This window comes from Aquarana catesbeiana, linkage group LG12, assembly GCF_042186555.1.
Source record: "Aquarana catesbeiana isolate 2022-GZ linkage group LG12, ASM4218655v1, whole genome shotgun sequence".
NCBI lineage: Eukaryota > Metazoa > Chordata > Amphibia > Anura > Ranidae > Aquarana > Aquarana catesbeiana.
In genome coordinates, this window is record NC_133335.1 from 195,671,426 (window position 1) to 195,695,697 (window position 24,272).

General features: G+C 42.5%; 1 protein-coding gene across 2 annotated transcripts in view; it reads left to right on the forward strand.

The window, feature by feature from the left end:
• Window positions 1–804: 804 nt before the first annotated feature.
• Window positions 805–24,272, forward strand: part of TP53INP2 (tumor protein p53 inducible nuclear protein 2) — a 46,439-nt gene continuing 22,971 nt past the window's right edge. Inside the window, exon 1 of one of the 2 annotated variants that reach the window (XM_073606374.1) lies at window positions 805–1,004. The gene's annotated coding sequence lies outside the window, so the exon portion shown is untranslated. The remainder of the gene's footprint in view (window positions 1,005–24,272) is intronic. The other variant, XM_073606375.1, reaches the window with a different exon arrangement.

Here is a 24,272-nt window from a genome sequence, read left to right on the forward strand (position 1 = left end):
ATTGGATTGTATAGGTGTACAGTGGCTTGTATAGGTGTTCATTGGATTGTATAGGTGTACATTGGATTGTATAGGTGTACAGTGGATTGTATAGGTGTACATTGGATTCTATAGGAGTACAGTGGATTATATAGGTGTACATTCGGTTATATAGGAGTACAGTGGCTTGTATAGGTGTACATTGGATTGTATAGATGTATAGTGGATTGTATAGGTGTACATTGGATTGTATAGGTGTATAGTGGATTGTATAGGTGTACAGTGGCTTGTATAGGAGTTCAGTGGCTTGTATAGGTGTACAGTGGATTGTATAGTGGATTGTATAGGTGTACATTGGATTGTATAAATGTACAGTGGATTGTATAGGTATACATTGGATTGTATAGGTGTACAGTGGCTTGTATAGGTGTTTCTTTGGATTCTATAGGTGTACATTGGATTGTATAGGTGTACAGTGGATTGTATAGGTGTACATTGGATTCTATAGGAGTACAGTGGATTGTATAGGTGTACATTCGGTTATATAGGAGTACAGTGGCTTGTATAGGTTTACATTGGATTGTATATGTGTATAGTGGCTTGTATAGGTGTATAGTGGATTGTATAGGTGTACATTGGATTGTACAGGAGTACAGTGGCTTGTATAGGTGTATATTGGATTGTATAGGTGTACATTGGATTATATAGGTCTACATTGGATTCTATGGGATCATACAAAGTGTAGTGGACGCCCCCCCCCAATGACGTCACCCGGGATTACAATACCAGCTCTTTTCAGCCCTAGCCCCGCCCCCTCTTTCAACAATTTACACTGCAGAAGGTGACGCCACGGGCGGGGGAGTGGTCGGGTGACGTAGCCGTCAGCTGTTGAAGGCTGATTGTTGAGCAGTGAGATGAGCCGGCAGAGGCTGAGCCGTACCCCGCACTCTGCACCTACCTCAAGCCGGGCTTCTGTATAGCGACTCTAGGACAGGCTCGCTCTGTATCCTCTGCTGCACGGTAAGGTAATGCACCTCCAGCCTTCCTCTTCTCTCTATGACCTGTACACTGCATTCCTTCTATCACAGGGCTCAGGGGTGGCTGCTCTTTGTTGTGTCCAGCAGGACAATGGTTAACTATCCATGGTGAATAAGTCTTGTCCCCCTGGAGAGCTGTGACCCCCCCCCCCCCCCTGCCATCACACCAGCCTGGAGGTCACAGCTCCCCCCCTCCCCCAATCTGGAGGTCACTGGACCTGTCCAGGATCAGACACCATCCTACACTCTACATACTATAATGGCAGGCTGTCATCACCCCCCTGCTCTATGATGTCAGCGGCTGGGGACAAATGTCATAGGTGATGGTGGATGGCCAGTGCGGGGGAGGGGTGGACAGAAGAGGTGTCTTTGTATCCATAGGATGATCCAGGCTTTGTGTAGGCTCCAAGACAACACAGAACGGATATACAAGAGGGAGGAGGAGGGGCGATTACTGTGTCCCCATGTATAACGGATATACATGGGGACATGATGACAAAGATAACAAGATGGCCCCATGTATATCCCTTATACAGGTCACAATTGTGTCCCTATGTATATCCTTTCTTTATTATTAAGGATAGGCGGATATGCATGGGGACACCATGGCATCAGTGATAACAAACTGTGTCCCCCATATATGTCTTGTATGCAAAGGGACACATAGTAATCCTAATAAGGAGGATAAAGGGATATACATGGGGACAACTAGGGCACCACAATTGCTAAAAATCAGGTAACAAACTGTGTCCCCATGTTTGTCCTGTATACATAGGGACACAGTAATTATATCCTTCATTATTAAACATATATATACATGGGGACACAATGATATCACAATTGCTAAATGTCAGTGATAATAAACTGTGTCCCCGTGTATATCCTGTATACAAGGGGACACAGGGCAATCATGTTTTTAAAATAAAGAAGATACAGGGGAAACCATGACATCACGATTACTAAAAAAGAGATCACTTGTGTCCCCATAATTGTCCCTTATACATGGGGACAGGTAGTAATCATGTATATTCTTTCTGTATACCTATGCATACCTATGGGGACATACCTATGGGGACAGGTTGTACATCCTTCCTGTATTACAGAAGAAGGGAAATACATGGGGACACTTTGGGGGAGATTTACTAAAACTGGTGCACTCAGAATCTGGTGCAGATGTGCATGGTAGCCAATCAGCTTCTAACTTCAGCTTGTTCAATTTAGGCTTTGACAATAAAACCTGGAAACTGATTGGTTTCTATGCTGAACTGCACCTGATTTTGCACCGTGTAGTTTTAGTACATAACCCCCTTTTTATCATCTTTGTTTTATTAAAAATTGATTTCACATCTGCCTTAATCACTTAGAGTTAATTAGTGTTCTATTCATGTCCAGTGACTACAGATCTTCTAGTTGACTTTGAGTCTTTTTTTTTTTGTTATTTATTTTTGTTAATTTTGTTTTTTTTTTTTTGTTCTGTTTGTATTGAACTTCCTATCCTTGATGACCAGCGTTTGTTGTCCTCTTGGCAGATCTCTGTGCTGCCTCCCTTGTTTTCCTTCTCCATATCCTGGTCCTGCTGTCTCTTCCTGTCCTCTCTTCCCTGTGTAGTTCTTCATCTTCGTTCCTCCATCTGTACCTCTCCCTCCCCCCCTCCTCCTCCTGGTTTCTCCTCCTTCTCCCTGAGTGAGTTCTGTGTATCCCGCTCCCTTGTCACTGATCCCCTCCTCCTATTAGGCCCCTCTATAATGCAGAAGGAGGGGGGGGGAGGAGGTGACCAGCTTGTGATTTCATATAGACGATAACTTATTGGGTTGATGTGTTAATAACCGTCCCTGCCCCCCCCCCCCCCCCCCCCTCCTTCTGCCTAGCTTGCTCTGTCAATATGCAAATCCATAATCCCGTGTCTGCTGAAAGCTGGGATGCTCTATGCAGGGGGTGGGGTGTCCTCTGCAGGGGAATTGTGCTTGAATTTTTAGTCCTTCTATGGAAATGGGAATTATTGTCAGGTGTCTTGTGTGGGGATGGCGGTCCGAGCCTAGTAAGTCAGCACAGATTCGTCAAGACGTCAAGACGTACGCTTGCTGTAGAAGGCTTGCTGGTGACTTAGGGGTTAATATCCTCTGGCCCTAGGCTGTCCCCTTATTGTGCTCTTTCACTTAGATGACTATGTGCCATTTAATTATTAGGATCTGTGACTGATAAAATATTTAGGTCAGATTTAATGAACTGCACTTATCTTTATATTTGGAGTTTCATCATGAAAGATTAATCCCTTCTTGGAAATGTGCCTTTAAGCTCTAAAGAGTGTTAAAGGGGAAAAAAAAAACTTATGTGGAACGGCGCAGGAGATCAGTGGGAGGAGCCTGGGAATACGGAATAACCGGATATTTTGTAGGTAACCATAAGACGAAGCAGTGGTGAGACCTGCCAGGGACGTATTTACTGGCTGCTCCATTAGCGTACACAGTCATTCTAAATATGCCATGTTAAGTCTCATAGTGTGCAGAAATTTCACCCGTTTTATTTTTCACATGGATGCACCCGGTGACGTGGGGCTGATTTGCATATGACATTGAGCGTCACGCTTTCTCAGACTGTCCTCTGTTGAACTGCAAGGACGTAATGAGAATATCCCCGCTGCTTCGCTATATAAAGGTGTTTACCTTTCATCATTGCGTTGCAACACGGATATTCTATACTATAGATGTGGTGATCAGATGTTCAACCTGGAGGACATGTCACTGTAGCTTTTCATGGTGGCCTCTGATGAAACACAAGTTCTGCAACACTTGTGTGACTACAGGTTGTTCCTGTTTCCATTGTAGCTATGCTGATCATATATAGGCTATGGAGGCGACAACGTTTTTACCGATATCTCCACTGCTTTGCTAAATATAGGTGTTTACCTTTCATCCTATTCACACATTGCAACACAGATATTCTATCGTATAGACCTGATGATCAGATGTTCAACCTGGGGTGGCCTCTGACAAGATGAAAATTCTGCAGGTGGTTCCACGTTGGTGCCTTTATTCTTGATGCTTTGTATCTCTGCTGATCATGTATAGGTTGCAGAGGGGACAATGTTTTGCCCGATATCCCTGCTGTTCCGCTATATAAAGATGTTTTCCTTTCGTCCTTGCGTTGCAACACAGATATTCTATCCTATAGATGTGGTGATCAGATGTTCAACCTGGAGGACATGTCACTGTAGCTTTTCATGGTGGCCTCTGATGAAACACAAGTTCTGCAACACTTGTGTGACTACAGGTTGTTCCTGTTTCCATTGTAGCTATGCTGATCATATATAGGCTATAGAGGCGACAACGTTTTTACCGATATCTCCACTGCTTTGCTAAATATAGGTGTTTACCTTTCATCCTATTCACACATTGCAACACAGATATTCTATCGTATAGACCTGATGATCAGATGTTCAACCTGGGGTGGCCTCTGACAAGATGAAAATTCTGCAGGTGGTTCCACGTTGGTGCCTTTATTCTTGATGCTTTGTATCTCTGCTGATCACGTATAGGTTGCAGAGGGGACAATGTTTTGCCCGATATCCCTGCTGTTCCGCAAGTTCTGCAACACTTGTATGACTACAGGTTGTTTTATATATATATATATATAATGCTACGGAAGGGACAATGTTTTGACCAATTTCCCCACTACCCTGCTAAATATAGGTGTTTACCTTTCATCCTATTCAGGCATTGCAACTCGGACATTCTATCGTATAGATATGGCGATCTGTGGTTCAACCCGAAGGACATGTAATTTTTGCTTTTCATGGTGGCCTCTGATGAAACACAAGTTCACTTGCAGCACTTGTGTGACTACAGGTTGTTCCTGGTTTCATTGTATCTATGCTGATCCTATATAGGCTACGTAAGGGACAATGTTTTGACCAATATAAGCCATTTGGGATATCGTCTGATCCCCTCAACATCAGGTCCGGTTTGCCGGTGTTTAGAGACGCAGTCTCACCAATTGACAAGCCTCATTTACATACTCGTTTGTGAGTATAAACATTGTTTTTATGCTTTTAATAAAATTCTACCATTGGAAATGCACTAGGTCGGTGCACCCTCCTTTCTTTTTTGTACCTTTCATCCTATTCACACATTGCAACACGGATATTCTATCGTATAGATGTGGTGATCTGAGGTTCAACCCGGGGGACATGTCACTTTGTAGCTTTTCATGGTGGCCTGCGACAGAATGAAAATTCTGCAACACTTGTGTGACTGCAGGTGGTTCCATGTTGGCGTCTTTATTCTTGATACTTTGTATCTCTGCTGATTATTTATAGGCTACGGAGGGGACAATGTTGTGACCGATATTCCTGCTGATCTGTTGTATAAAGGTGTTCACTTTTCATCCTATTCACACATTGCGGCACAGATATTCTATTCTACAGATGTGGTGATCTGAGGTTTAACTTGAGGAACATGGCACTCTATACGTTTTCTGTAGCTTTTCATGGTGGCCTCTGACAAGATGCAAATTCCGCAACACTTGTGAGGCTGCAGGTCAGAGGCATAATAATTAGCTTCAGGGCCCCAGTGCAAGAAACCATTAAGGTTTAAGGGCCCCCCTGACTGCCGGGGCCCTTTCCATCTGTCCCAGGGCCCTTTCCATTGGTCCTCTGGCCCTTTCCTCTGAGCCCAGGGCCTTTTACTCCCATTGCCAGTGGTGTATTTTGGTTTTGTGCTGCCATGGGCAGGACTAAAATTGTGTGCTCCCCCCCCCCATCTAAATTTGTCCCATCCCAGCCGCTTTAAAATTGCGCACACCCGTGCAGCGGCAACAAACAATGTAGATTTTACTATCCATAGGTGACACTTTAAAAGCCTTCACATTTTACCAATTTAGATGTACAGAGAAGGTCTAGTGCTAGAATTACTGCCCATGATCTTACGTTCACGGTGATACCTCACATGTGTGGGACATTCACTGTTTGTGTGCATGCGGGACCGACACGTGCTTTCTCCTTTGCGTGCGAGCAGGAAGGAAAAGGGCACTTTAATTGTTTTTTTTTTTTTTTTTTTAATTATGAATTTATTTTATTTTTACACTCTTGCTTTCTTTTTTTTTTTTTTATCACTTTTATTGCTGTCACAAGGAATGTAAACATCCTTGTAGACAGCAATAGGCATGTGACAGGTCCTCTTTATGGAGAGATCTGAGGTCTAAAAGACCTCAAATCCCTCCTTTGCACTTAAAAGCATTCAAAAATTGGTGTTTTTGAATGCTTCTAATTTTTAAAAACTGCAACCAATGGTTTCCGTGTAAACCGTAAGTGATGTCATGTCATCGCTTCAGGTTTACTGTTTACCTCTTCAGGTTTACTGTTAGAAACAGCCGAATAAAGCTGATCCCGACTTTGCTTCGCTGTGCGGCCTGCCAGTGGATTCGCCGGCTGGTTGCTTGGGTCTCCCGGTGGGAAGGGAAAAAAATGGTGATGGGGAGGGACCTCCAACTGATTGACAGCCTTAGCTCTGTTCCTTTGTGCTGTGTGAAGGTGGTGCGTCATTTCCCTCCAATCAGCTCTCAGAGCTCTCCTCGCTGAGCTCTGCAGAGTGGAAGTTCAGTTTTCCTCCCCCTTTTTTCTGAACTCTCAGACGAGCTTATAAATTTAGCACTTTGAAGAGATGTAGAGAAGAGAGGACTGCAGGTACAACTTATGTAGTAGGATTTGTTTTATCTCTGTGTATCACCTGAGACCAGTCACTTCACTTGGTATATGGAAGGGTTTACAACCACTTTAAGGTGTTTACCTTACAGACTTTTCACACATTGCAATTCGAATATTCTATCCTATAGAAATGGCGATCAGACGTTGACATTGTAGCTCTGTAGCTTTTCATTGTAGCCTCTGACAAGACAAAAAGTCTGCAACACTTGAGAGGCTACAGGTTGTTCCTTGCTGGCATCTCTATTTTTGATACATTGTATCTCTGCTGATCACATACAGGCGATAAAGCTTTGACTGCTATCCCCATGCTCCACTATATAAGGCTCCATTCACACTTGGGCTGAGTGTCTTTGGTCGTTTTTCATACTTTTTTTTTTTTTTTAGCATTTGTACTGGTGTTTTTGACCTTTTTTATTATTATTATTTATTATTATTATTATTATTATTATTATTATTATTATTTTTAGGTAATGAGAAGCTAGTTAATAGGCAAGGAAATGCACAAAAAAAAATTTTTTTCAGGCTCTCCTATTGAAATCTAGTGGGGTCAAAACAAATGTGTCCTTTTTCGACCAGAGAGCTTCAGGTGACGCTGCCCTCAGGTGTGAATGGGCACCACTGAATATAATGGAAATCCTTGAATATGATTCTAAATCCTAGTGTCGAAAGTTTAAAGTGTTACTAAACCCAGCACTCTGCATTCACTATATCTGATCTCCCACAATACACAGAACATGGAAATGCAATTATTTTAGAAAATATAAACTGCTAAATACTTTTTTTTCATCAGCAGTATATAGCAATCTTGTGACGTCTATCAGTGTCTCATTAAAGCTTGTAGGAGGAGTTTTCATCCTCTGACTGTCCTATGAGGCTGCAGGACCCCTAACCCTCTGTCTGGACAGTGCTGATTGGCCCTGTGCTGATCACATGCACCCTCCCAGGAAGAAAAAAACTCTCCAGCAATACACACCAAACTGAGCATGTGCAGCTTATCCCTTTGCCTCTGTTTTGTCAGCAGATAGATTGGGGATTGTGGAAGAAGGGGAGGAACAGAGAAGACAGGATAAAAACATCCTTTTTTACACAATGTAGAGTATTAACCCCTTAGGTTCAACGTTGAGTATAACAAGCATGATTTACTACCTATAGAATGATTTTGCTGCTGTGGGTTTAGTAACACTTTAAAGAGGAAGTAAACCCTGGTGGGTTTTACTTCCTCTTTATTTCTCTGCAAAGGTAAAGCGCAATGGGCTGCTATGCATCGCATAGTAGCCCATTATATGTCACTTACCTGACACAGAAGCCCGCGCTGTCGCCATTGTCCCCATGAGCAGGGAGCTTCAATCTTCGCCCCTCTTCCTTCCTTCCGGGGCGGTGAACTCTGGCTCTGTGACTGGCCGGAGTCGCGTGACGTCACTCCCGCGCAAGCGCCGTCAGTCACGGCATGACCCCAAAAGGAAACGGCACGATGTGCCCTTTCTAAAGGGCGCATGCGCCGTAGTCATCGGCGATCGTCTTTTTAGTAAATATCTCCTAAACCGTGGAGGTTTAGGAGATATTTCAAGCACCTACAGGTAAGCCTTAATATAGGCTTACCTGTAGGTAAGGAGATATTGATGCTTCTGATCACTCAGGTGTGAATAGGGCCTTAGCCCCAGTTCACTCTGATGTGGCTTCAAAGTTGTGCGACATTGAAGCCAATTCCACAACTTGCATGCGACTTCTTTACCAGAAGTTAATGGAAGTCGGACCAAAGTTGATTAAAATTAGTGCAGGAACCTTTTTCTATGTCGGAGCAACTCAAGTCGCACCGATTACAATGGTTCCATTGCACTGTATGGGGTGCGACTTCTGATGCGACATGTGCTCCAAAGGGCTTGCCGCATTAGTGTGAACCAGGCCTGAAGGTGTTAACTTCTAATCCTCTTCACACATAGGACAAATATTCAGTCCTGTAGATGTGGCAATCGGATGTTCAACTTTAAGTACATGTTACTCTACGGCCTCTGATGAGATGCAAATTTTGCAACATTTGTGTGGCTACAGGTTGTTCCTTGTTGGTGTCTCTTTTGTTGATACTTTGTATCTCTGCTGATCATAAACAGGCCATGGAGAAGACAAAGTTTTTGCCATTGCAACCAAGATTTGAACTTTGCACATACTTTTTATATGTGTGGGTGGCAAATGATTAAAAGTATTTCCATCAGACACCCTTGAAAATTGTTGTTTATGTTTGATACCAATGAAGTCATTTGTATAATGCTAAAGGTACACAGGACAAGTCCCAATATAAACACATTTCCAGAGAAATATTTGCTCTATTAATAAAATGCACCTGTTGCTGAAAGCAGCTACAATACTTTTTGCAGCCAAAGATCGCAGCAGTCGAAGGTGGCAAATGTTTGGGGCATTGTAGCAACTTCAGGGGGGCTAATTTACATAGCTTTGCTCATGCTTTTGTACATATGTCTTAAAGCGGAAACAAAACTCCTGCTGTAAAAAAACTGCGATCAGGCAGGCGCAGCCCAGCTTACAGTGCCCGGCCGATCTCCGAGTGCCAGGATTACGGCCTCCTGCACATGTGTGACATCATCCCCAACTGGTCAATAAAGAGGCCCGAAGACTGGCACCCAGGAGAAGATGCCAGACCATTGAACAGATAACAATGGAGACTTTAGTTCCGCTTTAAGGTGTTTGGTGCAAATGTGCAACCATATCTTTGTATTAGGCTTGATTGTATAGAGTGAACTATGAGCATAGGTGTGCGCAGACTATTGCATTAGGGTATGCACCCCAAAGCACAAACACACATGCCTTTCTCTGCAGCCTCAGTTGCACAGGGCAGTGAATGAATGGGAAGTGCTCTGGGAGACGGGAAGCCAGCAGCACTGCAGGGCGGGGGGAACCCAGGCAGTAGAGGGAATTGGCACAGCACATAGTGATTAGGGTGTGCCCAGGCACACCTGGCACACCCCCTGCACACGCCTATGACTATGAGTAGATGACTCATGACTGCAAGGACATTTTCTCCAGAGCTTAGTAAATGAGATGAAACTTCACTTTGCAAAGAATACCTAATCACATGCAAGGAAAATTAAAAAAACAAAAAAAAACCAGCATTTTTGCTTGCATGTGATTGGATAATGGGTGTCCGCAGAGCTTCCTCTCATTTACAAAGTTCTGGAGCAAATGCCCTTGAAGAATGCACAGTCTATTTCCCTTCAGTAACTCATCCTAAATATCTCGCAAAGAACATCTGGCCTATAACCTTATGTCATGGTATTTGTACTGCTGATGGGAGCAAACAGGATAGTTCCAGCAGTTGGGTGTTATATAGGCTGTACACCCCTCTAAGCGGATACTGAGGTTTAGAGCTGGCATTGCTGTTGCAATCCATGCAACCTCCTTTAGGTTTACTATATAACATGAGAGCCTTCCTGATTGGATATTCATCGCATAGACTGTTTTGGTCACCCCTTGTTAAGTTGTTGGTACATTTTAAAGAGATTGCATGGAGATTGTACAATCAGATAATAGTACACTCTATTGCCCCATACACACGATCGGACATTCCGACAACAAAATCATGGATTTTTTTCCGACGGATGTTGGCTCAAACTTGTCTTGCATACACACGGTCACTCAAGAACGCGGTGACGTACAACACGTATGACGAGCCGAGAAAAATGAAGTTCAATAGCCAGTGCGGCTCTTCTGCTTGATTCCGAGCATGCGTGGAACTTTGTGCGTCGGAATTGTCTACACACGATCAGAATTTACAGCGGATTTTGTTGTCGGAAAATTTGAGATCCAGATCTCAAATTTTGTGTGACAGAAATTCCGATGGAAAATGTCCGATGGAGCCTACACACGGTCGGAATTTCCGACAGCAAGCTCCCATCGAACATTTTCCGTCGGAAAATCCGACCGTGTGTACGGGGCATATTCGTTTTTTTTCATTCATCCCAGTGAGCAGAAAATAACAACAAAAACTGAAGAGCTTGGGAGGAGCTGCTGTTCTAACTATGCAATGTTAGTACAATGATCTCACCCGCTGAGCTATTGTGTTCTGACAGGGGGACGGCCCCCTCGCCAGAACACACCAGTCGGTGCTCTCAGCCATTGGCTGAGAGTGCTGATCCGATGCCGATCAGCAGGCCTTTTTCGGTACTACCCCTTTATCAGACCAGCTGCCATACACATGGGCCGAATGTTGGCCGGCTTCTATTGAACCGGCTGATGCCGCCCAATATTCAGGCCAGTGTGTATGGCCCTTAAGGCTTTTGACCAGCTTAACAGCTGTGCAGAATTTACATAATTAAAATGCCCCATGAGCCCTTCGGAGACTGATCTCAGGGCTATAAGGAATCAAGCTGCCTGGAAAGTTTTGTCCAACTGATATATTAAAAATGAATAGAGGTAACCTTGTGCCATATGGTGCTGCTTGAGATGCAATGAATAATGGATGTCTGTCCAGTGAGGGCTAATCCAGGAGTCAGATCTCTGTGTATGGCCATATAAAAGCTAGCCATGCTCAATCAAATTTCCACCTGTCATGAAAATTTACTGAGGGTCTGGTTTGAGGGTTTACCTACATATAATCTGATTAAAGTCACTCTTCATACTCCATGATTGTTGATAAATTGTGACTGGCCAGTAAATATATAGAAGTTTTCCCCCCTTCATCTTCCAGGACAGCTACTTGAGAGATGATTAGGTCTGTGGTTAGCGGACCCCCCTTTTTTCAGTAGTACTCAGACCGGTTGTGGCCGTGTCTGCAGTATTTGCTGCTTTTGCAGTCTGAAACCCCCCCCCTCCCCCTTTGTTGGCTACTTGCCTTTGTGGAGACATTTGCAACTGCCACCCCCCAGCGTGGTTGTCCGACATCTGAGTACCTGGGGAAGCGGAGGAGCGCTTCCCTTGTGTACTTCTCCTTTGGAGTGTACCAAGATAGCATTGGATGACGCACTTCCGGCGACGCGGCAAGATGGTGTTGGAACCGGAAGTTGCGTGACGCGTTTCCGGTCGCCGAGTCATTTTCATTTAAAGGACCGGCTCGGTATGTCGCGCTGCTGGGGATGTGCTGCTAGGATTGCAGCACTACAAGCGGACAGCGTTCAGCAGCTACAGATCGCTTTCCTGCCTGGCTCAAGTCCTCCTCGTTATGGAGACTGAGGACACTCTGAGGATGGAGCACCCGCTCAAACTGACCCAGCGACTGCATCCGGGTCCAGTACTACCCCCAAGGTTAGTACCTCTCCTACAGTTAATTGAGAGCTATTAGGGTCAGGGGTGGATTTAGAGAGAAAATGTCAGTTTATATGCCTTTCTTATTTTGATTTTTTCTCTCCTAGGTTAACAAGCCTATTAAGAGAAAATGTGGGAACTGTAGATCTAAGCTTCCTGATAGCTGTAGAAAACTACTGTGTGATACTTGTATTTCTTCAGTGGCAGGGGCTGATTCTGTTTCTACTGTAAAGGAATTAATGGTTTCCATGAAAGAAGTGGTTTCTTCCTTCCAGTCCTTTAATGATGGATTAGCAGGGTTAGGTCCTTCCACTTCAACAGCTGTGACAATGTCCTAGGTCCCTTCGTTCTCGGTGAGGTCTCTAAATCCTTTAGTGTTAGAGACCCGTGAGTTCATGGGTGGTCTCTGACCCGGAGGAGGGGGAAAACTCGGATTCTACGTCTGACGAGGAGTCCACGTCAGAAATTGAGGAGACTGTTAACACGGCCCGATATCTATTCCTAATTGAAGATATTGAGGAACTGTTGAAAGCAGTTTGTACTTCTGAGCAGATTCAGTCGCCACAGCAGACTTGGTTGGTTCAGGATAGAATGTACAGGGGTCTTCAGGGGTGTAAGCCTAAGTTTTTTCCTGTACACCAGTCGCTTAAGGACATGGTCAGGGGCGGACTGACCATTGAGCCACTCGGGCACTGCCCGAGGGCCCTGGGCCACTAGGGGGCCCCATCAGGGTTGCCAGCCTCAGTAAAACCAGGGACAGCATGTATAAATCTGTGTTTTTTTTTTTTTTTACATCTCTCTGTGTATACTGTGTGTGTGTATACTGTGTGGCCCCATAATCTCTGATTGCCCGGGGGCCCCATAATCTCTGATTGCCCGGGGGCCCCTATAATCTTTGATTGCCCGGGGGCCCCATGAGTTATCAGTCCGCCCCTGGACATGGTCCTTTCTGAATGGAAAGAACCTGAGAGAAGGTTGTTCCAGTCCAGAGGGCATAAGAGGAGGTTTTCCTTTCAGTCAGACGTTGAAGAAATGTTTTTCAAATGTCCCAGGCTTGATGCTCCTATGTCAAGGGTGTCCAAAAAATCAGCTCTCTCATTTGAAGACTCTGGTGTGCTTAAGGATCAGATAGATAGGAAAGCTGATGCTTTATTCCGTAAAGCCTGGGAGGCTTCAGCCTTCTCTCTTGGTCCAGCCCTGGCATCCACATGTATAGCTAGGAATCTAGATGTGTGCGTCCATAGGCTAGATGACCTTCTCTCCTCCGACACACCAGACCCTGCAAATTTCCTCATTAGAACCCTGCAGGTGCAGCGGCTGATTGATAATTGTAAATTCACTCTGTACATGGACACAGACAAACAAACAGCTATTTCTTCAGAGTAACAAAAGGGAGAAATTGGCAACAAAGTTTGTTAAAATCCCTGCAATGTACATAGATCACTCAGAGGGGATTTTTTTTTTCTCAACAAAAGTGGAGTTTCACTTTAAAGTCAGAGGGTCAGGATGACAACCAGTTATCTAGCATCTGGAGAATAAGATGTCGGGAATGGTAGTCTCGTAATCTTGTTAGTTTGTTGAGCATTCCAAGTCGACTTAAATCCAGCTCTGTCCCTATATGTACAAAGATTGGCTGTTTGGACATAATGGGCTCAATTCACAAAACTTTAACACAAGGACAACAAGCTTTATTTTTAAACTTTGTTGGACTCCGCTGAATTTTTTTTTTCTTTTTTGAAAGTAAAAATCGTTATCCTGGTTTGTTAGCTTTGCGAATTGAGCCACAGACCTGTCTTTGAATGGGCAGGGCCAGAGATGCTGTCACAGGGATCAGCTGTGTGCAGTCAGTGCATACTTGTAATGTTTAGCACACATCTCATACAAGGTGTATTGTGTTTAAGGTGTTGGCTTCAGACACGGAGATCGCTGTTCACGTAGGAATAATCTGGTTGCTCTGGAGCCACCCATAAACAAATATGCCGTGCTTGCTGATTACTAATGGAGGACAATTGGTCAGCCTAGGTCAGCCTAGTGATGATGTATATAAAAATAATTGTGGCAGGTGTAAACTGGTATTTGAAATTATTTTAATTATATTTATACAATTACAATTTACATTTTTACAGGGAAGCTACATTCATAGTACATAAGGAGCCACCTCTGTATTGATGTTTTCCTGTTTGGAAAAATGTCCTTCCCATATCTGATAATACTCTGTTTGTGGAATAGGAAGTGAGGGGCAAATATCTATAAAAGGTTAGAATATCCAACATTATAACTGTCCCTGATTTGGAGCAATGTCCCTCTGTCCCTCTTTCCTCCTCATTTGTCCCTCATTTTGGTCTGATCTATATAGTTGTATATCAAATGCACTTTTTATCTTTCAAAAAGTGTTTCCCAGTGCTAAACCTTTCATCCAAATTCTAAATTGCTTCATTTGTAAATTTTAAAAACCAATATAAAGGAATAGTAGTGGTAAAAAAAGCACTTGTGGATTTATTTAACATTTTTTTTGGTTAATTCTCCTTTAAGGGGGTGTGGCAGTGGGCGTGTCCTATGCCTACATACATTTGCTAGTAGGCGTCCCTCATTCCCATCTCAAAATGTTGGGTGGTATGTATAACATTTTTTGTATTTTTGCTGTCCCCGCTATAGAGCTCACTTCCAGATTCCAGATCAGGGTGAGACAAATTGTCACTGAGACAGGAAGTGAGGGGAAATTCCTCTCACCCCCAAAAAGGACACAAATAATATTTTAGAAGAGGCTCTATCCTTTCCCCAAATACAATTTTCAATTAAAACATATGAATTACCTTCATGTTAATGAACTTTTTTTTTTTTTGACATAAGACTATTTAAAAAAATATGCTGAGTGTAAAGTAACATCCCATCACATTAACAAGCGTGCATAGTTAACAGGTGGACAGTGGAGTTGGGGCCTGCGCTTTCATTTATACAGATCAATGCTTGCCTTATATGATCTAAAAATGTAACACATGATTCTGATTGGCCTGTGAAAGCTTTCGGGTATTGAGAACTTTCAGTACACGTTTCGGTCATGTGAGAAAAATGATGATCTGCAACCCTTAAGAATAAAGAGAAGGTTCGTTCCTCCTGGTTTATCATGATGCTTAAGGCTGCGGAGCACACAGCAGGGGTCGGGTGCGTCCCTGTTCACCGTTTCAGGTCCGATTTCGGAACCAATTTTTTTGGGCTGAATTTGGACCTGAAGGCTGCATGCAGTCGGTGACATTGCCACGTTTGCGCTCTGAATGTCCGTCATACCAGACCTTCAGAACTTGTGCCATAAACGACGGCTCTGGCGTTCATGCACGGGAGTGAGGTCATCACGGGCCCGGCCACTCATGTATCTGGAAGGAAGACCCAGTGAAGATGGAAGCCCTGTCAGCGGTGACAGCGTGCCACTGGAAGGCTTAGTTTTAAGGTAAATCTTGCATAATGTGCTAGTATGTGATGCGTCCTAGCACAATATCCATTTGTCTTACAGGGGAAATTTTTTTTTTTTTTTTTTTCTTTAAAAAATAAAAAATAAAAAATAAATAACCTTTTTAATATTACTTTAAGCCTAACTTCTTCAGCATTTTTTAGAATGTACAGATTTGGAGCTCTGACTTCTCTCCTACTTTCCTGAGCTGCATACTTGATCCATTCTGGATCAGTGACTCAATGTACTAAATCCAAAGGATCAGCCTGACAGCCAAGCAGCCAGCATTTACAGAGGTTGGTCAGCAGTGTCAGCCTACCCTCTTCTTTCAGGACACGTCCTTTATCCCTTTCATGGTCCATAGCTTTAACCTTCTAATGTTGCCAGTACAGCTTGACAACACTGTAACAAAGCCCGCTCTACCATCGATCAGCTTCTCTTGTGTACTTTGTTTTCCCAAGAATTGGCAGACAGCTCTGTGCAGTTCTGCCTTGGCCAGGGAACTGGTAATGTAGTACCAGTCTGCTGTCAGGTAGAAGGTTAATATTGTATCCTAGAGAGCCTATTTTTAGAATCTCGGAGTCCGTTTTCTGATATGTAAAGGTTTATTCCAGGACCCGCCTTGCTAACGGCACAGCTGAGTGTCCGCATAGGACATCGTGTTCTGCACCTAATCTCATTATACCAGAGTCCACCTCCTCCACTTAGGACAGGACACTGCTACTGTTTATAGAATTCTCACACCTCGAAAATAGCTTCCTATAAACATTCCAGATTAGTGGGCATTTAATGGTTAACATTTGCCTTGAGGCACCAAAGGCCTTTTGTAGCTACTGGTACCTGTCCGAGAACTTGAAATTCTTATATTTGTAGAGCAGAGGTGACTGTAAAGTGGTCGAAGAACTGTAGGAATGTCCTATGTCCTGTCTGTCCTTAAACTGCACTCTCCGATTTCTCACTTGAGTCAAAGAAGGAATAATATTAGATGTGAGAGGACCTCATAAGGGATTAACCATTCAGCCAGATTGTCTCTTCTTCATTATTCTAGCTTTCTTACTAGGCAGTCTCTTTTTAGTGCTGTACGGCAGAATTGAAGGTTAAATCAATTTTAATGGATTCCTGGGCATTTTCACGCATTCATATTGTATTCTCACCCTGTCATATATAACATTTAAGACCAGGCTTTTTCTGGCATGTTTTGTTTACTAGTTTAAACCACTATTTTTGCTAGAAAATCACTTATAACCCCCCCCCCCAAACATTATACTTTTTTTTTTTTTTTTTTTTAAGCAGAGACCCTAGGGCAGTGGTTCTCATAACCTGTCCTCAGGGCCCACTAAAGCCTCGTACACACAATCGGATTTTCCGCAGACAAAACCTCAGACTTTTGTCTGAAGGTGTGTGCCTGGATTTTGTCATGCATACAAAGGCAACAAACATGAACGTACTGACGTACTACGTGGTTTTTCAGCTCTTTAGCGCCACCCTTTGGGCTTCTTCTGCTAATTTTCGTGTTAGTAGAAGTTTGGTGAGTGTTAATTCGCGCTTTTCATTTTGTGCTTTTCAGTTCGTTTCTGAATGGCCGTTCGCCAACCAGACATGTTGCGGAATCGGAGGAGATAACGTGTTATTTATTATTGGCCTTGGAGTTATTGCTTTGACCCAAGTCCAGTCCAGGAACAGGAGGATTTCTTGGACCAAAACTTGGTTGCTTTATTAATCGTGACCAACTATGTCATATGCCTTTGCTGTGGGAGCTCCAGGAGAATAATCCAGATGTTTTTTGGAATTATCTCCGGATGACGGACCCCTGCTTTCACCAACTCTTGGCATTGTTGACTCCCTATATTAAGAAGCAGGACACATGCATGAGGCTTTTATTTTATTGTTTCGGTTGAATAATAATAATTTGATTTGTTATATTTTTGGATGCATAGAATGCACTTTTTGGTTAAGTTCTATTGGCAGATAGCATGTCTAATTGTATTTGCTTATTTTTTTAATGCTCAATAAGAAAAATTGTGGAGAATAATACTTGGCTATGTGTTTTACTTCAAATGACAGTTTGGGAGTAGGCAGTTACATTTAAAAAAAAATACAATGTAAAATTGACAAGGGACATCAACATAGTTGTATCTTTGATCTTAAAAACTACAGGATAATGGTGTTGTGGTAACTTGCCCAAAAAAAGAAAAGCATAATAATATTATTCTTGATATCACTAGGGAAAAAAAGCCTTTGAAAATATATTTGTTTGCAATAACTCCATCAGTATCACCAGCAAAGCAGCTTCATTATTATCCCATTAAAGAAGAGAATTGTGCGCTGCGTTTCGAGATTTCAGAATTTGCCACGTTGCGAATGTTAATTCTCCATTACGAACGCTAGTTTACAGGACCGACCGATTCTGGCTCATCCTTGCTTCCGAGTATGTGTGTGTGTGTGTGTGTGTGTGTGTGTGTGTGTGTGTACTTTGGACTTTTGTCCGATGGACTTGTGTACACACGCTCGGAAAATCCGACAACAGACATTTGTCCGCGGAAAATTTTCAAACTTGCTATCCAACATTTGTCCTGAAAATTTTTGAACCTGTCATCCAACATTTGTCCCCGGAAAATCTGACAACAATTGTCTGATGGAGCGTGCAAACGGTCGGATTTTCCGCCAACAGCCTGTCATCACACATTTCCTGTTGGAAAATCAGATCGTGTGTACGAGGCTTAACAGGCCAGGTTTGCAAGATAACTGAAATACATCACAGGTGATATCATTTGCTGCTCAGTGATTTGCAGTATTCTAGTCTGCATCTCCCCAAGGTAGTACTAAAGCCTTGTACACGCGATCAGATTTTCGGACGACCGTTCGTCCAATTTTTTTCTTGCATGCTAGTCTCATGTCGAAAGTGAAGAGGTTACTCACCATATGAAAATTCTTGTACGACAGAATACAACTTCAGAAGTGACGTAAAGTTTTGAATAGTTTTGTATGTATACTTTCGTTTCTGAGAATGCGTAGCCTTGCTCTTACGATTTTTTTCGTTCAAAAATCAGACGTTGTGTTCACATCCAACAAAAATTTTGTAGTCTGCACATCCAGCTTTTGTCGGACGGAAAAACGGAATTGGTTGTTGAAAGCACCGTATTAACTATCCGAAACTCGGCAAATCATTGGTCGGATGAAATTTTACTTCTGATTTTCGTATCGTGTGTACGGGCCTTTAACCGATTGCCGCCTGCCGGCAGTCATATGATGGCCAGGCGGCGCGGCTCTCGTTCTGGGAGGGCGTCGTATGACGCCCTCGCCTTCTCGGCCCACCAGAAGTACTGTACTAGTGGGCCGCGATCGCTGGCGGCACGTGCATCCGCCGTGTCACTTGGGACTCAATGCGCGTGCCCGGCGGCTGCGATGTCCGCCGGGCACCCGCGATTGCCCGGTAACACAGCAGGACCGTGGATCTGTGTGTGTAAACACACAGATCCACAGACCTGTCAGAGGAGAGGAGACCGATGGTGTGTTCCCTATCGGTCTCCTCCCCTTGTGAATCCCCTCCCCCTACAGTTAGAATCACTCCCTAGGAACATAATTAACCCCTCGATCAACCCCTAGTGTTAACCCCTTCCCTGCCAGTCACATTTATACAGTAATCAATGCATTTTTATAGCACGGATCGCTGTATAAATGTGTATGGTCCCAAAAGTGTGTCAAAAGTGTCCGATATGTCCGCCGCAATATTGCGGTCACGATAAAAATGGCAGATCGCTGCCATTACTAGTAAAAAAAAATAATAATAAAAATGCTATAAATCTATCCTCTATTTTGTAGACGCTATAACTTTTGCGCAAACCAATCAATATACGCTTATTGCGATATTTTTGGTAAAAAAAAAAAATGTAGAAGAATACATATCGGCCTAAACTGAGGAAAAAATTTGTTTAAAAAAGAAAAAAATGCATATTTATTATAGCAAAAAGTAAAAAATACTGCGTTTTTTTTTTTTTTTTTTTTTTTTTTTCAAACTTGTCACTCTTCTTTTGTTTATTGCGCAAAAAATAAAAACCACAGAGGTGATCAAATACCACCAAAAGAAAGCTCTATTTGTGGGGAAAAACATTTGCACAGAAACAACTTTTTGAAATTGATGCGGCGTCGCACCGATTTAGGATGGTGCCATTGACGGCAATTGCCGCCAATTTGACATGCAATTTGACATGTCAAATTGCTCCAGTGTGAACCAGAGCTAAAGGGTACTCATAGGGGTTGATTTACTAAAACTGGAGCACACTCAGAATCTGGTGCAGCTGTGCATGGCAGCCAATCAGCTTCTAAATTCAGCTTATTCAATTCAGCTTTTCCAAAAAAACAGGAAGCTGATTGGTTTCTATGCAGATTTTATGCACCAGATTTGGCACTCCGGTTTTAGTAAATCAACCCCATTGTCTTTTTGGTCAGGCAGACATTGTCTAGACTTGCAGTAAGATGCTAGGATCAGCCAGGCACAACCATTATGTAGCCCTACTATCAGGAAGCAGTTCATGCCTTTGTAATTGTTAAGTATGGCAGTCACCAGCTTGATGTTAACAAACTTCTCTTTGGGAACCTTGTTTCCTATGTATACTTTAACTTTATATCTAAATGTGGGTAAATTATTGTGCTGCAAAAAATGGTTGTGTGCCTTGCTGTTACTTTTGTGTCGCTGCTAAACTTCCAGGCATGGTCTTCCTGATTTAAAACAACTCCCTGCAGTCTCTAATGACATTAAGTTCCCACGATGCTTACGATGGCCAGCTGCCATGTGGTCCAGGCTGCCCAGGCTTTAGGTCATGCAAAGGGGCTCAGGAGCAATGGTATTATTCATGGCAAGAAAGAAGTACTTAGTTCCAATAGCAATGTGTGAGCGGGTAGTTTTGTCATATACCTTGTTGTGACTTTTAAAGGTAGGCCTGTCCTATATATATATATATATATATATATATATATATATATATATATATATATATATATATATATATATATATATATATATATATATATATATATATATATATATATATATATATAAATATAAACACAAAAGAGATGCGCAAACTATATCAACACAATTTCTAAAAAAGTGTACAATAAATGGATCTAGAGTGAATAGATCACTAAAAAAAAACTCAGAAAAAAATGAAGTGTTCACAAAAATATTTATATTAATGTGTCAAAAATGTCCAAACTGAACCAGTTTCAGTTTGGACATTTTTGACACATTAATATAAATATTTTTGTGAACACTTTTTTCACTTGGGATGTTTACGCAACATCACTTAATAATTTTTTAATGACTTATTCACTTTAGATCCATTTATTGTACACTTTTTTTTTTTTTTTTTTATATATTGTGTTGATATAGTTTGCGCATCTCTTTTGTGTTTATAAATTCATGTTGAAATTTAAGTATTTCATTTTGTTAGGAGATAGCAGCATTCACATATTTTAATAATTGTTTGATCACGATTTTTCATCTTTTTTATTTAGGTATTTTATATATGAGTGGTTGGGCGAGCGCAGATTATTTCACATACACGCATACTGTCCTATATATAATCTTACATGAAGAAAACGATTGATTAGATGCAGTATACTGTATATCCACATTCATTTTTACTAAAGAAAAAGCATTTTAGTTGACCCGTGTCTGCCTGTTCTCTGTAACTTTGCACATGATCAGAGATAATATCTTCACAAACCGATGTCTTTCTTCAGACAACGGATTTTAAACCGGGTGATTCGGTTCACATGTTTCCCATGGCGCCTTTTTTTTTTCTTTTTAAACGAATCCACAGATATTTTAAATACTTTGAATTTTAACACTATAATGTGAATAAAGTAATCTGTGGACCAGCAAAGAGTAACTGGTTGGCTCTGTGGCCTTGCATCACTAGTGTCTTGGGTTCAGTTCCCACCAAGGACGCTTGCTGTGTGTAAATGCAAAGCCAATATTCTGCTATCTTCTCCATAGCTGGATGGATCGATGGATTGACTACAGTTCACCCAGCCTGCCCATAGATGGATCGAATCTCAGCTGGTCCCTGCTGAACCACCCAAGATTCGATCCATCTGTGGCTGGCTTAAGATGTTTGTTGGGTAGATGTGAACGCTAATCGAAATACATTTCGCTGAAGCACAGTGTTTCAAAACCTTTTTAATTTAATATATGTCACATTTTTATATATTTTGTTGTTTTTTTTACATCTCTTTGTTGCATCTGAGTGCTGCTGATCTCCTGTAGCCTATTTTCAGACACTTCCAGTCTACATGCACCCCAAGCAAGGTCTGCCTGGCATTTTTCAGGACAGGTATCCAGATGATGTGTGTTAAAACCGCTACTTGTGGTCCAGTGGCGGCTGGTGCTCAACTTTTTTTGGGGGGGCAAACATACCCCCTGCCAGCTTCGCACTCACCCCATCCATGGTCGTGGCTTCCTCGGCTAATCCGGTCTTAAGAAGACAATAGTGAAGATTGATTCACTAATTTCACAAGTGGGTGGGTTCGGGGTGCAGAGCCCAACCTTTTTGAAGCCAATTAGAGCCTCAGGCTTTAATCATGTGCTTCCAAAAAAAAACAAAAAAAAAAAACCTCATATAAACCTACGAGTCCGGCAACCCACATGGAAATTAGTGGGGTGGCGCCCCTTATGGACTGGCCGCCGATGTTGTGGTCTCCATTGCAAGCTTGTATGGCAGGGTGCAACTAGAAGACAAGGATAGACTGTGGTCACCGTATAACAGAAAGTGCCTGAACAAGGACCTTTGTGGCAGGATCACCAGTTATTTTTTAAAATAAAGCTGCAGATTTAAAATGATTGAAAATTACTTTGGAAATAAGTTTTTAGCTTATATGATATTTTGGTTTCTTTAAATGTTTCTTAGTAAAACAAATATGGTATACATATAGTAAAAAATACATCTAAAGCATAAGTTTAACCATTTTACGCCAGCACCTCCCGGCCCTTTAGGAGATTTGGTTTATGATCATGTGACCGCCGTGATTGGCTGTCTGTTAGCTTTCTGCTAGCCGCCAGTAACTGTGTCGGGAGCCTGTTCTCGGCACAGCTGTGTCGGCTAATTGGTATGCAAATATGCAGCTACTCCATACCAAGAACCACCCACCGAGAGGCCACATAGGAGTTTAAGTGGTTGTAAACTCACTTTAAAAAAAAAAAAAACTAACACCTGCAAGACAAAGGCATAATAGGCATACTAGCTCATTATGTAATACTCACCTGAGATCGAAGCCCTCGCTGCGGTGCCCGTACACAGTTCCGGCCAGCGACATCACTCCCAGGGGTTACTTCCGGGTATTGTGGCTCTGGCGCTGCGATTGGCCGGAGCCGCAATGACGTCACTCCCGCGCATGCACATACGTGCCATTTGCATCAGTGCGCATGTGCCGATGACATCAGCACATGCAAATACAGGGGATAGCTCCTAAACCGTGCAGGTTTAGGAGATATTTGGGTAGCTACCTGTAGCAAAAAGTGGTCTGTAAGAGTTTACAACCACTTTAAGGTCTCTTCCGCATAGAGCAGAGTCCGCTCCGACCAGCAGGGGTTCTGTGAGCACATCCCCTGCTGATCGGAGCAGAGCGGATACGGGCAGACCCTGCTGAGCACTGTGGGCGGCAAGGGTGTTAACAGACTCTAGGTGACCTCTGATTTGGTCCACCAAAACAGAAAAGTATGCAGTCCTTTTCTTTCTTTCTTTTTTTTTTTTTTTTTTTTTATTACCAGACCTGTTTGGACCCTTGAGGTAAAAGGACACAAGTCCATTTACATCTATCTGTATATAGGGCTCCATGGACTTTCCAGTCCAATGAAAGACTGACAGGCGGACATGATCGGAACTCCTGTGTGAAAGGTGCCTAAGAATTTTTAAACTTAATAGACACATAAAAATACCAACCCAAAACAATTGGGTTCCCTTTAGATACACCCCCAAAACTCAAATTCCCAAAGAAATTGGGCAGAGAGAACTCTGCACTTGGGTTCCCAGCTCCACCTACCTGTTATTGTCTTTTCAGGTGGTCCCAGTCTTGCTGCATTTATTAATTTATTACTGGTTCTTATATAGCACTGTCCATTTACACAGCACTCTGCACATATATATTGAACATTGACATCACTCCCTGCTCTCAAGGAGCTTACAATCTAAGGTCCCTTACTCACATTCATACACATACTGGGGCCGGTATAGATGGGAGCCAATTATCTACCAGCAAGTCTTTGGAGTGGGGGAGGAAACCGGAGGAATCGCATGCAGCCACAGAGAGAACATGCAAACTCCAGGCAAGTACAGGAAAACCTTGGATTGCGAGCATAATTCGTTCCAAAAACATGTTTGTAATCCAAAGCACTTGTATATCAAAGCAAAATTCCACATAAGAAATAATGGAAACTCAAATGATTCGTTCCAAAACCATTTATTCATAGGTCCTTCAGTTTATAGTCCATATAAAAAGATTATAGCAATGTGATAGGTTGTGTAACCATAAAATATCCATCCACAAATGGAAGCTTCCACAAGGGAATTAGAAGCAAAATCCAGCAGTGGCTACAGAATATTAAAGAGAAGAGAGGCGCCTATAAGTGTATTAATATGTTGCTAAATGTTGTACCTTCATTAAATGTAACCATATTGCTACACTTAGAGGCGCCTCTCTTCTCTTTTATACTCAGTTGTGACATGACGCTACTTGTATATCAAGACATCATTTGTATATCAAGTCAACATTTATCAAAATGTTGCTTGTCTTGCAAAACGCTCTCAAACCAAGTTACACTCAAACCAAGGTTTTACTGCAGTAACATGTTTGGGATTCA